The sequence below is a fragment of the Lithobates pipiens genome, unplaced genomic scaffold (genome assembly GCF_037356315.1).
Source record: "Lithobates pipiens isolate NorthernLeopardFrog02 unplaced genomic scaffold, aLitPip1_a1.2 Scaffold_8, whole genome shotgun sequence".
In the NCBI taxonomy this organism is placed as follows: Eukaryota; Metazoa; Chordata; class Amphibia; order Anura; family Ranidae; genus Lithobates; species Lithobates pipiens.
Window position 1 is genome coordinate 415977000 of NW_027507903.1, and position 16159 is coordinate 415993158.

The 16159-nt window shown below is 46.5% G+C and overlaps 1 protein-coding gene across 2 annotated transcripts in view; it reads left to right on the top strand.

Moving 5' to 3' along the window:
• Positions 1-16159, top strand: part of LOC143964452 (protocadherin gamma-C5-like) — a 568154-nt gene that overhangs the window by 40574 nt on the left and 511421 nt on the right. The gene's annotated exons all lie outside the window — the stretch shown is intronic.

Below are 16159 nucleotides of genomic sequence, written 5' to 3' on the forward strand. Positions count from 1 at the left end.
GGCAAACAAGAGGGTGCAGGAGATACAGAGCACTGACAGCAGCACCGTAATACAGAGCACTGACATCAGCACCGTGACATACAGCGCTGACAGCAGCTCCGTGACATACAGCGCTGACAGCAGCTCCGTGACATACAGCGCTGACAGCAGCTCCGTGACATACAGCGCTGACAGCAGCTCCGTGACATACAGCGCTGACAGCAGCTCCGTGACATACAGCGCTGACAGCAGCTCCGTGACATACAGCGCTGACAGCAGCACCGTAAGCAGCCCCAGGAGGAAGTCAGCACAGCACAGGGATGGTGTGATCCCCTCATAATAAGAACCCCCAGGAGGAAGTCAGCACAGCACAGGGATGGTGGGAGCCCCTCATAATAAGAACACCCAGGAGGAAGTCAGCACAGCACAGGGATGGTGGGAACCCCTCATAATAAGCAGCCCCAGTAGAAATATGACACCGCTCAACCTCTTCAAAGAGGAGGGTAGGGGCATATAGTACGGTGTGCTTTTTTGGGTCAGGGAAGTGAGCCAAATGAATTAAGAAGGTCTGTGTGCTTGATTCCAAAAATTGTTTATAGACATATACATGGTCTACTGATCACATGTGTTGAATTCCTCCGAGATCCATGCCTCATTCATTTTTAGAAATGTGAGGTAGTTAACACTGTGGTGAGCTAGGCGAGTACGCTTATCGGTCACAATCCCCCCTGCTGCGCTGAACGTCCTTTCGGACAGGACACTGGATGAGGGGCAAGCCAACAGTTCGATTGCAAATTGGGCAAGCTCTGGCCAGAGGTCAAGCCTGCCCACCCAGTAGTCTAGGGGTTCATCACTCCTCAGAGCGTCCACATCGGCCGTTAACCCAATGTAGTCGGACACCTGACGGTCTAGGCGTTCCCTGATGCTGGATCCGGATGACACCTGTCGATGGGTCGGCTGAAAGAATGACCTCATATCCGAAGTCACCAACACATCTTCAAACCGGCCTCTTCTTGCAGGCGCTGTTGGATTGGTACCCGCAAATCCTTCTCTGGGAGTGGGAATTGCTCCTCTGCCAGCGCACGCAAAAGCAGAATGCAGCATTTCTCGAAGCAAGGCCTGGAAGTGCTGCATTCTGACAGCCCTCTGCGACGGCGGTAACATTTCCGCCATTTTGTGTTTGTACCGGGGGTCTAAGTACGTTGCCACCCAGTACTGGTCCTTGACCCTCATGCTTTTTATACGGGGGTCCCTATTAAAACACTGGAGCATGAAGGCCCCCATTTGCACTAAAGTGGAAGCGGTGTGGTGGCCTGGCTCCTGCTCATCATCCAGGATAATGTCGTCCTCTTCATTCTCCTCTCCCCATCCTCGCACAACAGGGATCCCAGAAAGGTTTAAAGCATGCTCTTCTTGCTCCTGCTCATCCGCCCCGGCACCATCCTCCTCTGACTCCTCATCAGACTCCTGTTGTTGACTTGTCTCAGATAGAGTAGCCCCCCCTGGGAATTCATCCAGCATTGCGACTTCCTCATCTTCCCGCTCCTGCTCCTCCACAGCCTGATCAATGACACGACGCAATGCACGCTCCAGAAAGAAGGCATAAGGTACCATGTCACTGATGGCGCCATGGCTGCGACTGACCAGTTTGGTGATCTCCTCAAATGGCCGCAGAAGTCTGCATGTGTCGCGCATGAGCAGCCACTGGCGCGGTGAAAAAAAACCCAGCTCCCCAGAACCGTTTCTTTCGCAGAGTTCATACAGGTAGACGTTAACTGCACGTTTCTGCTGGAGCAGCCTATCAAGCATATAGAAGGTTGAGTTCCATCGCGTCGGGCAATCGCAAATAAGACGTCTGACCGGCAGATGGTGTCGCCGCTGAATGTCAGCAAGGCGAGCCATGGCCGTGTAAGATCTTCTGAAATGGGCCGAGATTTTCCTTGCCTGCCGCAAGATGTCCTGGACCCCAGGGTATTTGACAAGGAATCGCTGCACGACCAAGTTTAAGACGTGTGCCATGCACGGCACGTGCGTGATTTTGCCCTGTTTCAATGCGCTAAGCAGATTGGCACCGTTGTCACACACCACTTTACCAACTGTCAAATTGAGCGGTGTTAGCCACTCATCTGCCTGTGAACGCAAAGCTGAAAGGAGTGCCGGGCCAGTGTGGCTCTTTGCTTCCAGGCACAACAGACGCAGCACGGCATGGCAACGTCTCACCTGGCATGTGGAATAGGTTCTGGGGAGCTTGGGCGGTGCAGTGGAAGAGACGCTAGCAGCGGAAAAGGAGGAGGCAGCTGAGGAGGAGAGGGAGGAGGATGGAGTAGGAGGAGGAGAAGAAGAGTCAGGCCTGCATGCAATCCGTGGCGGTAAAACCAAATCTACACGGGTGCCACGGGTTACATGCTTGACGGCCGTCAGAAGGTTCACCCAGTGGGCAGTAAAACTGATATACCTTCCCTGCCCGTGTTTGCTAGACCACGTGTCTGTGGTCAGATGTATCTTGGCACCGACACTGTGTGCCAGAGATACATTCACTTGCCGCTGAACATGGCCATATAGCTCTGGGATGCCCTTCTCTGAGAAATACTTCCTTCCTGGGACCTTCCATTGTGGTGTTCCAATGGCCACAAATTTGCGAAAGGCCTCCGAGTCCACCAGTTTATATGGCAGTAGTTGGCGGGCTATGAGTTCTGACAAGCCAGCCGCCAACCGTTGGGCAAGAGGGTTATCCGGCGTCATCATTTTTTTACGCTCAAACATTAGGCCCACGGAAGCCTGCCTTTTTGCAGAAAAATGTGAGCTTGGCGTGATGGAAGGTGGAGTGGAGGACAATTGTGAGGAGAGAGGAGAAGGAGAAGTAGAAGACGAGGCTGGACGGTGAGAGCCTGCAGTGTGGCTTTGTGTGTTCCGTTGCTCCCACTGGGCTCGGTGATGGCTGCTCATGTGCCTTCTTAAGGCGGTCGTCCCTAGGTGAGTATTGGGCTTACCGCGACTAACGCGTTGACTGCAAAGATTGCAGATGGCAACGCTATTGTCAGCAGCGGACACGTTAAAAAAAGCCCACACTGCGGAGCCATGTGCCGGTGTCCTGGGAGCGCCAGATGTGACCGTACATGGTCGATGACTCGCTCCTGATACATTTGCAGTCTGCTTTGTCCCTGCTGTGCAATGTAAGTCATTGCTGCTTCTCCTCCCTATCTGCTGGTCCATATCTCCCTCTGAACTCCCCTCCTCTTCCTCTCTTGTGGGCACCCACGTGACATCACTAGACACGTCATCATCAACGTCACCTTCCCCACCGCTATAAGTAGAGTAGGCAGCAACACCGGGGACCAACCTCCTCCTTGGGCTGATCTGGGTACTGGCGTCAGACTGCTGAGTAGCGCTTGTTGCTACCTCCTCTTCCTGATCCAATACCAAGAGTGGCTGCGCATCAGAAATGTCCTCTTGATATGGATCGGAAAATAATTCCAGTGACTCAAGCGGAAGGTATGTGGTGGTGGTGGTGGTGGTCGTGTTGTTGGTGGTAGTGTCTTTGGGGGTGCACATAGCAGAGAGTGAAGAAGAGGGTGCAGATCGAGAGGATGAGGAGGGTGCAGAAGAGTAAGGCTGAGCGAGCCACTCAACCAAGTCTGGTGCATCCTTTAAAGTAATTGAACGCACCTTCTGCAACTTCCCACTTTGGCTCAAGCCTGTTGCTCCTGCCCTACCCCTACCACCCCTGCGGAAGGGCCTGCCTCTTCCTCTGCATGTCATTTTTTAAATGACCCTGTGACAAAACTCTTAGTCCCTATACCGCTGAAGGACTGCTGCAGTATAGGTGAGCGGTCAGCAGTGGTGCACGTCAACCCTATCTATTGTGGACCGATAGCGGTCCTTACAGAACAGCAGACTGTACCGCACTCAAGCCTATGTACCGTAGCACCCTATACCAAGTTACCAGTCCTTATAAGAACTTTTGTGGACCAAGCAGGTTGTGTATTAGTGTTTAGCAGACTGTACGTCAGTCCCTATACCGCTGAAGGACTGCTGCAGTATAGGGCAGCGGTCAGCAGTGGTGCACGTCAACCCTATCTATTGTGGACCGATAGCGGTCCTTACAGAACAGCAGACTGTACCGCACTCAAGCCTATGTACCGTAGCACCCTATACCAAGTTACCAGTCCTTATAAGAACTTTTGTGGACCAAGCAGGTTGTGTATTAGTGTTTAGCAGACTGTACGTCAGTCCCTATACCGCTGAAGGACTGCTGCAGTATAGGGCAGCGGTCAGCAGTGGTGCACGTCAACCCTATCTATTGTGGACCGATAGCGGTCCTTACAGAACAGCAGACTGTACCGCACTCAAGCCTATGTACCGTAGCACCCTATACCAAGTTACCAGTCCTTATAAGAACTTTTGTGGAACAAGCAGGTTGTGTGTTAGTGATTAGCAGACTGTACGTCAGTCCCTATACCGCTGAAGGACTGCTGCAGTATAGGTGAGCGGTCAGCAGTGGTGCACGTCAACCCTATCTATTGTGGACCGATAGCGGTCCTTACAGAACAGCAGACTGTACCGCACTCAAGCCTATGTACCGTAGCACCCTATACCAAGTTACCAGTCCTTATAAGAACTTTTGTGGACCAAGCAGGTTGTGTATTAGTGTTTAGCAGACTGTACGTCAGTCCCTATACCGCTGAAGGACTGCTGCAGTATAGGGCAGCGGTCAGCAGTGGTGCACGTCAACCCTATCTATTGTGGACCGATAGCGGTCCTTACAGAACAGCAGACTGTACCGCACTCAAGCCTATGTACCGTAGCACCCTATACCAAGTTACCAGTCCTTATAAGAACTTTTGTGGACCAAGCAGGTTGTGTATTAGTGTTTAGCAGACTGTACGTCAGTCCCTATACCGCTGAAGGACTGCTGCAGTATAGGGCAGCGGTCAGCAGTGGTGCACGTCAACCCTATCTATTGTGGACCGATAGCGGTCCTTACAGAACAGCAGACTGTACCGCACTCAAGCCTATGTACCGTAGCACCCTATACCAAGTTACCAGTCCTTATAAGAACTTTTGTGGACCAAGCAGGTTGTGTATTAGTGTTTAGCAGACTGTACGTCAGTCCCTATACCGCTGAAGGACTGCTGCAGTATAGGGCAGCGGTCAGCAGTGGTGCACGTCAACCCTATCTATTGTGGACCGATAGCGGTCCTTACAGAACAGCAGACTGTACCGCACTCAAGCCTATGTACCGTAGCACCCTATACCAAGTTACCAGTCCTTATAAGAACTTTTGTGGAACAAGCAGGTTGTGTGTTAGTGATTAGCAGACTGTACGTCAGTCCCTATACCAATGAAGGACTGCTGCAGTATAGGGCAGCGGTCAGCAGTAGTGCACGGCAACCCTATGTATTGTGGACCGATAGCGGTCCTTACAGAACAGCAGACTGTAACGCACTCAGGCCTATGTACCGTAGCACCCTATACCAAGTTACCAGTCCTTATAAGAACTTTTGTGGACCAAGCAGGTTGTGTGTTAGTGATTAGCAGACTGTACGTCAGTCCCTATACCAATGAAGGACTGCTGCAGTATAGGGCAGCGGTCAGCAGTAGTGCACGGCAACCCTATGTATTGTGGACCGATAGCGGTCCTTACAGAACAGCAGACTGTAACGCACTCAGGCCTATGTACCGTAGCACCCTATACCAAGTTACCAGTCCTTATAAGAACTTTTGTGGACCAAGCAGGTTGTGTGTTAGTGATTAGCAGACTGTACGTCAGTCCCTATACCAATGAAGGACTGCTGCAGTATAGGGCAGCGGTCAGCAGTAGTGCACGGCAACCCTATGTATTGTGGACCGATAGCGGTCCTTACAGAACAGCAGACTGTACTGCACTCAGGCCTATGTACCGTAGCACCCTATACCAAGTTACCAGTCCTTATAAAAACTTTTGTGGACCAAGCAGGTTGTGTGTTAGTGTTTAGCAGACTGTGCGTCAGTCCCTATACCGCTGAAGGACTGCTGCAGTATAGGGCAGCGGTCAGCAGTAGTGCACGGCAACCCTATGTATTGTGGACCGATAGCGGTCCTTACAGAACAGCAGACTGTAACGCACTCAGGCCTATGTACCGTAGCACCCTATACCAAGTTACCAGTCCTTATAAGAACTTTTGTGGACCAAGCAGGTTGTGTGTTAGTGATTAGCAGACTGTACGTCAGTCCCTATACCAATGAAGGACTGCTGCAGTATAGGGCAGCGGTCAGCAGTAGTGCACGGCAACCCTATGTATTGTGGACCGATAGCGGTCCTTACAGAACAGCAGACTGTAACGCACTCAGGCCTATGTACCGTAGCACCCTATACCAAGTTACCAGTCCTTATAAAAACTTTTGTGGACCAAGCAGGTTGTGTGTTAGTGTTTAGCAGACTGTGCGTCAGTCCCTATACCGCTGAAGGACTGCTGCAGTATAGGGCAGCGGTCAGCAGTAGTGCACGGCAACCCTATGTATTGTGGACCGATAGCGGTCCTTACAGAACAGCAGACTGTAACGCACTCAGGCCTATGTACCGTAGCACCCTATACCAAGTTACCAGTCCTTATAAGAACTTTTGTGGACCAAGCAGGTTGTGTGTTAGTGATTAGCAGACTGTACGTCAGTCCCTATACCAATGAAGGACTGCTGCAGTATAGGGCAGCGGTCAGCAGTAGTGCACGGCAACCCTATGTATTGTGGACCGATAGCGGTCCTTACAGAACAGCAGACTGTAACGCACTCAGGCCTATGTACCGTAGCACCCTATACCAAGTTACCAGTCCTTATAAGAACTTTTGTGGACCAAGCAGGTTGTGTGTTAGTGATTAGCAGACTGTACGTCAGTCCCTATACCAATGAAGGACTGCTGCAGTATAGGGCAGCGGTCAGCAGTAGTGCACGGCAACCCTATGTATTGTGGACCGATAGCGGTCCTTACAGAACAGCAGACTGTAACGCACTCAGGCCTATGTACCGTAGCACCCTATACCAAGTTACCAGTCCTTATAAGAACTTTTGTGGACCAAGCAGGTTGTGTGTTAGTGATTAGCAGACTGTACGTCAGTCCCTATACCAATGAAGGACTGCTGCAGTATAGGGCAGCGGTCAGCAGTAGTGCACGGCAACCCTATGTATTGTGGACCGATAGCGGTCCTTACAGAACAGCAGACTGTACTGCACTCAGGCCTATGTACCGTAGCACCCTATACCAAGTTACCAGTCCTTATAAAAACTTTTGTGGACCAAGCAGGTTGTGTGTTAGTGTTTAGCAGACTGTGCGTCAGTCCCTATACCGCTGAAGGACTGCTGCAGTATAGGGCAGCGGTCAGCAGTAGTGCACGGCAACCCTATGTATTGTGGACCGATAGCGGTCCTTACAGAACAGCAGACTGTAACGCACTCAGGCCTATGTACCGTAGCACCCTATACCAAGTTACCAGTCCTTATAAGAACTTTTGTGGACCAAGCAGGTTGTGTGTTAGTGATTAGCAGACTGTACGTCAGTCCCTATACCAATGAAGGACTGCTGCAGTATAGGGCAGCGGTCAGCAGTAGTGCACGGCAACCCTATGTATTGTGGACCGATAGCGGTCCTTACAGAACAGCAGACTGTACTGCACTCAGGCCTATGTACCGTAGCACCCTATACCAAGTTACCAGTCCTTATAAGAACTTTTGTGGACCAAGCAGGTTGTGTGTTAGTGATTAGCAGACTGTACGTCAGTCCCTATACCAATGAAGGACTGCTGCAGTATAGGGCAGCGGTCAGCAGTAGTGCACGGCAACCCTATGTATTGTGGACCGATAGCGGTCCTTACAGAACAGCAGACTGTACTGCACTCAGGCCTATGTACCGTAGCACCCTATACCAAGTTACCAGTCCTTATAAGAACTTTTGTGGACCAAGCAGGTTGTGTATTAGTGTTTAGCAGACTGTGCGTCAGTCCCTATACCGCTGAAGGACTGCTGCAGTATAGGGCAGCGGTCAGCAGTAGTGCACGGCAACCCTATGTATTGTGGACCGATAGCGGTCCTTACAGAACAGCAGACTGTACCGCACCCAAGCCTATGTACCGTAGCACCCTAGACAGACCAAGTTACCAGTCCTGATAAAGAGCTTTGTGGAACAAGTGAGTTGTGAATGATTAGCAGACTGCAGCAGAAGGGCAGCAGTCAAGTATAATATTCTTTCTATATTTGGAAGAAAGAATATTATACGTGTACAAGCCTATTACCGTACCACTGATACCAGTCCTGAAAAGAACCTTTGTGGAACTAATAGTAACAGCAAGTCTTTAAAATTATCCTCACTGCCTGACACACTGCTTCCTGCCTGTCCCTATACAAATTGGCAAAAAAGAGTAGGCTGGAACGATTAGCTGGAACAGCTCTTTTGTGGACCTGATAGTAACAGCTAATGATGATGATGATGATGATGATGAAGAAAGACTAATCTGGCTGAGCTGTCCCTAAAATAGCAGCATACAGCGCTCTGTCCCTTTATCTAAACTGACAAAAGAAACTCAGGCTGCTGACCTAACACCTATACCAGTCCTGAAAAGAACTTTTGTGTACCAAATAGCTAGCGTTTTCTCTGTCCCTACTCCACACAGGATCCTTTCCCTACAGTGACAGAAGAAAGAATGTAAAATGGCCACCGGATCGGGTGTATTTATAGGTTAGGGGGAATGTCCAAGTGTCCATGAGCTGTCATGTCTCAATTGGTTGTCCTGTAACACATGATAAACGTGTCACGAAAGGTTAAAGTTCTTGTATACATTAAACACGTAAGTCCGCCGGGGCGAACGACGGAAAAAGGCGTTCGAACCCGCGGACGGCGAAAGTCGGAAATTCGCCGCGAAACGACCGCCGGGCGAACCGTTCGGCCATCACTAACAATTATACAGTAAATTTAAGATATAGGTTCTGGTTAGTGACACAAACAACAACATAAGCCATCACCAATAGAAAACAATACATCAAGGAAACCATGGCTTGCAAATTACATTATAAAATTACTATCCACATGAATACCCCAATACATTTCGACCCTTTCATTTCTGGCCTTCTTAAGGGTGATTTTTAATTCTAGGAAATATATCAGACAATTCAAATTTAGACAAAATTCTTAACATTTTGCAGCATACAAAGCATAGTTGGGCATTTCATATTATTCAAAAATACATATCCATGTATGCGGTAATATATTTACCATTAAAAGGATGGAAAGGTGAGAGTGTATCGTGCAACCAGGATTACTAAAAACAGTTGCATTCAATGATCCCAAACTGTCCGCATGTCCCCTCCGCACCCTCCAGGTGAGTCCACAGTCCACAGGGATTACAAAGGGCCATGCTTATGGACCTTGAGAGGAATATATAGGGCAAGGTACCTGCAATTTGGTGTTGAGAAATCTCCATGAGTAATAAGAAAGTATTCTATAAGTATTCAGTACTGCTATATGGCCTCAGACTGGTCGATACTCAATCAAGTATCATTCATATGATAGAATAAAAAAAAATTATGATATTACCTGATTAGTATAAAAGGGACTGTGCAATACGGTGAAGTGGTTTACATAGGAATGAATGGGTAATAAAATCTAATGTGATAAATCACATTAAGGAAATGGTGTATGAAGAACAAGAATGCTAGTGAGTGCAAATACGTGTACAAAAACATAATGTTGAGTGCTTATTACCTTTACTAATAACGAAACTTCCACTCACAAGCATTCTTGTTATTCATACACCATTTTCTTAATGTTATTTATCACATTAGATTTTATTACCCATTTATTCCTATATATAACACTTCACCATATTGCACAGACCCTTTTATACGAATCAGGTAATATCATAATTTTTTATTTTATTTTATTCTATTATATGAATGGTGCTATAAATTAATCGACAAACCAACCAAATAAATTAAAATACTATAAAACAAAATAAATGAGTAACATCAGTCCATACAATTTTAATACTTGATTGAGTATCAACCTGAGGCCTGAGGCCTTATAGCAGTACTGCATACTTATAGAATACTTGCTTATTACTTATGGAGATTTCTCTACACCAAATTGCACTTGCCTTTCCCTATATCTTCCTCTCAAGGTCCATATACGTGGCCCTTTGTAAGCCCTGTGGACTCACCTGGAGGGTGCGGAGGGGACATGCGGACAGTTTGGGACCATTGGATGCAACTGTTTTTAGTAATCATGGTTGCACGATACACTCTCACCTTTCCATCCTCTTAATAGTAAATATGTGACCACATACATGGGGATGTATTTTTGAATAATATGAAATGTCCAACTATGCTTTGTATGCTGCAAAATGTTAGGAATGTTGTCTAAATTAGAATTTTCTGATATATTTCCTAGAATTAAAAATCTCCCTGAAGAAGACAAGAAATTAAAGGGTCGAAAGGCATTGGGGCATTCCTGTGGATCGTAATGTTATAATGTAATTGACAAACCATGGTCTCCTTAATGTATTGTTTGCCATTGGTGATGGCTTATGTTTTTGTTTGTGTCGGTAACCAGAACCTGTAAATGTTAAAGCAGTAGTAAACTTAAAAAAAAAATGAAATGGCTCCTTGCAGGTTAATGCCAAAATGTGCTATAATGTACCACATGCTAGCACATTTTGTCAGACTTACCTTACAATTGGAGCCCTCCAGTTGCATACTGTCACTGCTACAGGTGTCTTTGCCTGGTCTTCCTACAGGTCTTTGCCTGGTCTTCCTTTCAGGTTCATGCTCTCAGGCCACAGCAATGTCACTTCTGCACATGGGACTTGGCATATCGGCTCGGGACTCTCTGCATCCAAGGCATACTCAGTGTTTTGTTGCATGCAGAGAGTACTCGTCATGGGCCAGTTACATCATCCACTGATACCACAATATATGAAATTGTATAAGTTAAAGCCATTTGAAAGGCACCCAAAGATAAGATGTTTTATAGTCTTACCTGCAGGGTAAAGGCAAATGTTTTATTCCAGTAATTAATTTTTATCATGAGGAGTGCGTTATCCCCTATGGAACCTCATTTTAAAGTAAAACTCTTGCTAAATACATACAATGTTGTGAAAAAGTATTTGCCCCCTTTCTGATTTTTTACATTTTTTTGCATATCTGTCACACTTAAATGACTCAGATCATCAAACTAATTTTTAATTTTATTATTACACAAAGATAACCCGTGTAAATACAAAATGCAGTTTTTAAATGATGGTTTCATTTATTAAGGCAAAAAAGCTGACCAAAGCTGCCTGGCTTTATGTGACAACGTAATTGCCCTCTAAACCTAATAACTGGTTGTGCCACCCTTGGCAGCAACAACTGCAATCAAGCATTTACAGAACTGGCAATGAGTCTTTCACATTGCTGTGGAGCAATTCTGTCCCACTCTTCTTTACAGAAATGTTTTAGTTCAGCCACATTGGAGAGTTTTTCAGCATGAATGGCATGTGTAAGGTCATGATACAGCATCTCAATTTGATTTAAGTTCGGGCTTTGACTAGGCCAATCCAAAACCTAAATTTTGCTTTGTTTGAACCATTTGGAGGTGAAGTTGCTGGTTTGTTTCAGATCATTGCCCTGCTGCATAACCCAAGTGCATTTGAGCTTAAGGTCACACACTGATGGCCGGACATTCTCCTTTAGGATTTTCTGGTAGAGCTCAGAATTCATGGTTCCATCAATTATGGTAAGTCATCCAGGTCCTGAAGCTGCAAAGCAGCCCAAGACCATCACACTACCTCCACCATGTCTGAGTGTTGGTATAATGTTCTTGTTATGAAATGCTGTATTATTTTTATGCCAGATGTAATGGGACGCACACCTTCCAAAATGTTAAATTTTTGTCTCATCAGTCCATAGAATATTTGCCTAAAAATCTTGGGGATAATCAAGTATTTATTGGTAAATGTGAGATGGACATTTGTGTTATTTTTGGTCACCAGTGGCTTTGGCCTTGGAACTCTCCCCTGGATGCCATTTTTGCCCAGTCTCTTATTGTTGAATCATGAACACTGATCTTACCTGAGGCCTGCAGTCATTTAGATGTTTTTCTGTGTTCTTTTATGATCTCCTGGATGAGTCATGCTCTTGGAGTAATTTTTGGAGACCGGCCACTCCTGGGAAGGCTCACCACTGTTCCAAGATATCTCCATTTGTGGATAATGGCTCTCCCCATGGTTCACTGGAGTTCCAAAGCCATATAAATGGCTTTTGAAACCCTTCCTAGACCGATACATGTACATTACTTTGTTTCTAATATGTTCTTGAATTTTTTTAGATTGTGGCATGATGTGTGTTTTTTGTGATCTGTTAGCATGCTTCACTTTGTCAGACAGCTTCTATTTATGTGATTTCTTAATTCAACAGGTCTGGCAGTAATCAGGCCTGGGTGTGGCAAGTCAAATTGAACTCAGCTTTCCACAAAATAGTGGTTAATCACAGTTCATTCATGATTCAGCATGAGAAGGAGCAATTACTTTTTCACATAGGGCCAGGCAGGTTTGAACAGATTTTTTCCCTTAATAAATGAAATAATAATTTAAAAACTGCATCTTGGATTTACTCGGTTTTTCTTTGTGTAATATTAAAACTTGTTTGATGATCTGAATCATTTAAATGTGAGAAATAAGGAAAAAAAGAAAAAAAAATCAGGAAGGGGCAAATTCTTTTTCACAGCACTATATTTGAAATCATTATGTTAATTGTTTATTGGAGTGCTCCATTTCAATCCCCGACTCAGACACTATCTGCATGCAAAACCGACCCTAGTATGTAAGCTATAGACCTTAGATTGTAAAATATTTGAGGGTAGACACTGAGGTAAATGAGTAGTATGTAAAAATTGGCTGTGCTATATACAGTAAATAGAATATTTGTGTATATTACAATGGCTACATTCCAAATCCAGATAAAACAGCAAACATATATGAATGTCAACTGTGTGTTTACAGTAGCTGCTGCTTGGAGTTTCTATTTAAAGAAAAAAAAGTTTAAAAATGTATTGTAGTTTAGTAGTGCTAAACAACAGTATGCACAGCATATAAACTACTTGTACACATTACATATACTACTATGCATAAATATAATTTCAACTTATTTTGAGGCATTGCAAGGAGCTGTAAGGACAGGCAAGTGCAATAACCATTGTTGTGCAATCAGATTTGAAATGATTGCATACAGTTTATTTAGGAGATTATTTGTTATTATTTATTTTGTTTGTTTATGTAGTGCCTTCCTGACCCCCCGCATCAGGGAGGGCTGACATTTCACCTCAGGATGCTGATTCTTAGGCATGGTGGGCATGGAGGGTTGAAGAAAAAATGGGCTTTAGTCACATTTAGTCTGAGCAAAAGAAAGTTTATTGCTCACAACAGCAATGAGGAAGAGAGGGTTAGAGCACAGGACACCCCAGGACAGTAGGCAAACAGACCTGCAGACTCCAAAGACAAAATAGCCAGGTAAGACACCAATACAGAGCAAAGGCCATTAGACCTGCATCCCGCGTTCTGTGTCTATGTAGCAACATTTGTCTCCTATAGCAACCGTAAACTCACAGCACTATGCAGGGTTTCTTTGGATGAGTCCATCTTGATGCTTTCTCAGGCTCTCCACAGTCCTCGACTCATGAAACATAAACTTTGGATACTTCATCTCAGCAAGCCATCCCTTTCCTCACTCCTCCAGGCAACAAAAAGGCTCTGTCAGAGCCTCAAGCACATAGCTAGGCCCTAGGCTTCAGGGCTCACCCAACGCAGCTGTTCCTCACATATCCAGACTAGACCCTGATCACTTGACCTCCCCAAATATTTATACTCTCTCCCAACATGCTCAGTGGCCATGAATCTCCAACTGATTGGCTGAGAGAAGTACGCATATTCATAAGCTATATTTACTGTAGCTCATCATACTAATGCCAAAGGTAACGGCGTCTCCTACTGAAAGAAGGGAGGACTCACAGCTACAACAGACTTAAGAGAAAACCCAAATGATCACAAATTGTGAGGGCTTACCTAGGTCGGAGTACATGGTGCAGAGATGTACGCTCACCCTTGCAAATAGACACAGCCCACAGTAACAAACAAATGAATGTGAATCTGTGCACGGGGGCTTGACGGGAAAAGCCAAGGGATCGTCGAAGAAAGCCGTTGTCCGGGATTCCAGACGTCAGCATAAACGAAATACAAGCCAGGGTCAGAAGCCGGGGTCAGTCTTGGAACACTGTAACTTTGAACACAGGTACCTTTGGTGACAAGATACAATGAACTGACAAAGCCTTTAGAGTGAAGCAGTGCTTTATACCCAGCTAATTAGGTATCCTGCCACAGCTGATCCAATAGTGACAGGTACAAACAGAATTGCCCACAGTACTTAGTGCAAAACTAGGCATGGCTGAAAAGCAGGCAGAATAGAACTGAGGTGTGGCTCAGAGGTAAAGAAACAGGAGCAAGAACAAACAGTCATTAGTTCAATACCACCCAGAGCCACTTGGGACCTGGCCGTCTAAAAGACACGGTAGGGACCGTGACAGTTCCCTCCACTTAGGAATGCCCTCAGAGGATGGAACAGTCTATTTCCTTTGGGCTTTCTTTGTTTTAGAAGTTCCAGCTGGGGAGACTTTCCTCGCTCGCAAGGCTCTTTCGAAAGTCTTCAGCTCCTGCTTATGGACTATGGTGCCATTTGAGGCATACGTGCAGTCAAGAGGTAGTGGGAACCCCGACATAGGAACTTCAAGCGAGGACACTGACACAGGAACTTCAAGCGAGGACACTGACACAGGAACTTCAAGCGAGGACACTGACACAGGAACTTCAAGCGAGGACACCGACACAGCAACTTCAAGCGAGGACACCGGCACAGGAACTTCAAGCGAGGACACCGACACAGGAACTTCAAGCGAGGACACCGACACAGGAACTTCAAGCGAGGACACCGGCACAGAAACTTCAAGCAAGGACACCGACACAGGAACTTCAAGCGGGGACACCGACACAGGAACTTCAACTGAGCTTTGTCCCCGCCAGTGGACACCGACACAGGAGCTTCAACTGGGGACACAGGAACTTCAAGCTGGAACACGGGCACAGGAACTGGGGACACAGGAAATTCAACTGGGGACACAGTCACCGAAACTGCACTTGAGGACACAGGCACAGGAACTTCAAGCTGGATAGCAGGCAGAGATTCAGGGGTAGCAGGAATGATCCTAGTAGTACCCACTTGCTGAAATTTTGTCCGAGGCGGAAGAGTTGGGCATAGAGAGATAAGGTGCCCTCTTACTCCACAATAGAAACAGAGTCCACAGCCTCTCCTCTGCTCTCTCTCTCCCTTAGACAGCTTGGACCGGATGGACCCGATCTCCATAGGTTCCACATCATCCAGGGTAGGAGCGGGTTAAACCTCAGGACTGTCCAGGCTTTGAGGGGTTAAGGCTTCATAACTTGGTACAGACTAGGATGGCTTGGAGTCGTATCTGTACAGGGTATTCCTGTCCCTGGGTACCCGTAGGCCATGTGAGCTAGAAGCAGACTTGGGAACACTGGTTTTCTTAGAAATTTAAATATAAGAGTCCAGAGCAAACATGAAAGCTTCCCAGCTGTCCAAGACTGGACTTTTCTCCTGTAATAGCTGGAAATTCCATATCTTGATTAGCCCAGTGAGCAGGTTGATGGATGCGCGGACCTTTATAAAGTCAGGGGCATAGGTCCTAGGCTTAAGAGCAAACAACAGCTCGCAATCCATCCTAAAAGTCAAGAATGATGCACGATTCCCATCAAACTTCTCAGGCATCATAACAAACGGTTCCGGACATACAGGTTCCAGGGCTGGGCATATTGTGCCTCTAAACAAGCGGACTTCCTGCTGCAACTCAGCAAGGGTCTGGCCCAGGCTGGAGACTTGCAGAACAAGGGAGGTGAGCATACTGTAATCTCTGCGGACTCCATGTTGGTCAGTTCATTATGTGAGGGCTTACCTAGGTTGGAGTCCATGATGCAGAGATGTACGCTCACCCTTGCAAATAGACACAGCCCACAGTAACAAACAGATAAGCTACCTGGGCTGTGAATCTGTGCATGGGGGCTTGACAGGAAAATCCAAGGGATCGTCGAAGAAAGCCGTTGTCCGGGATTCC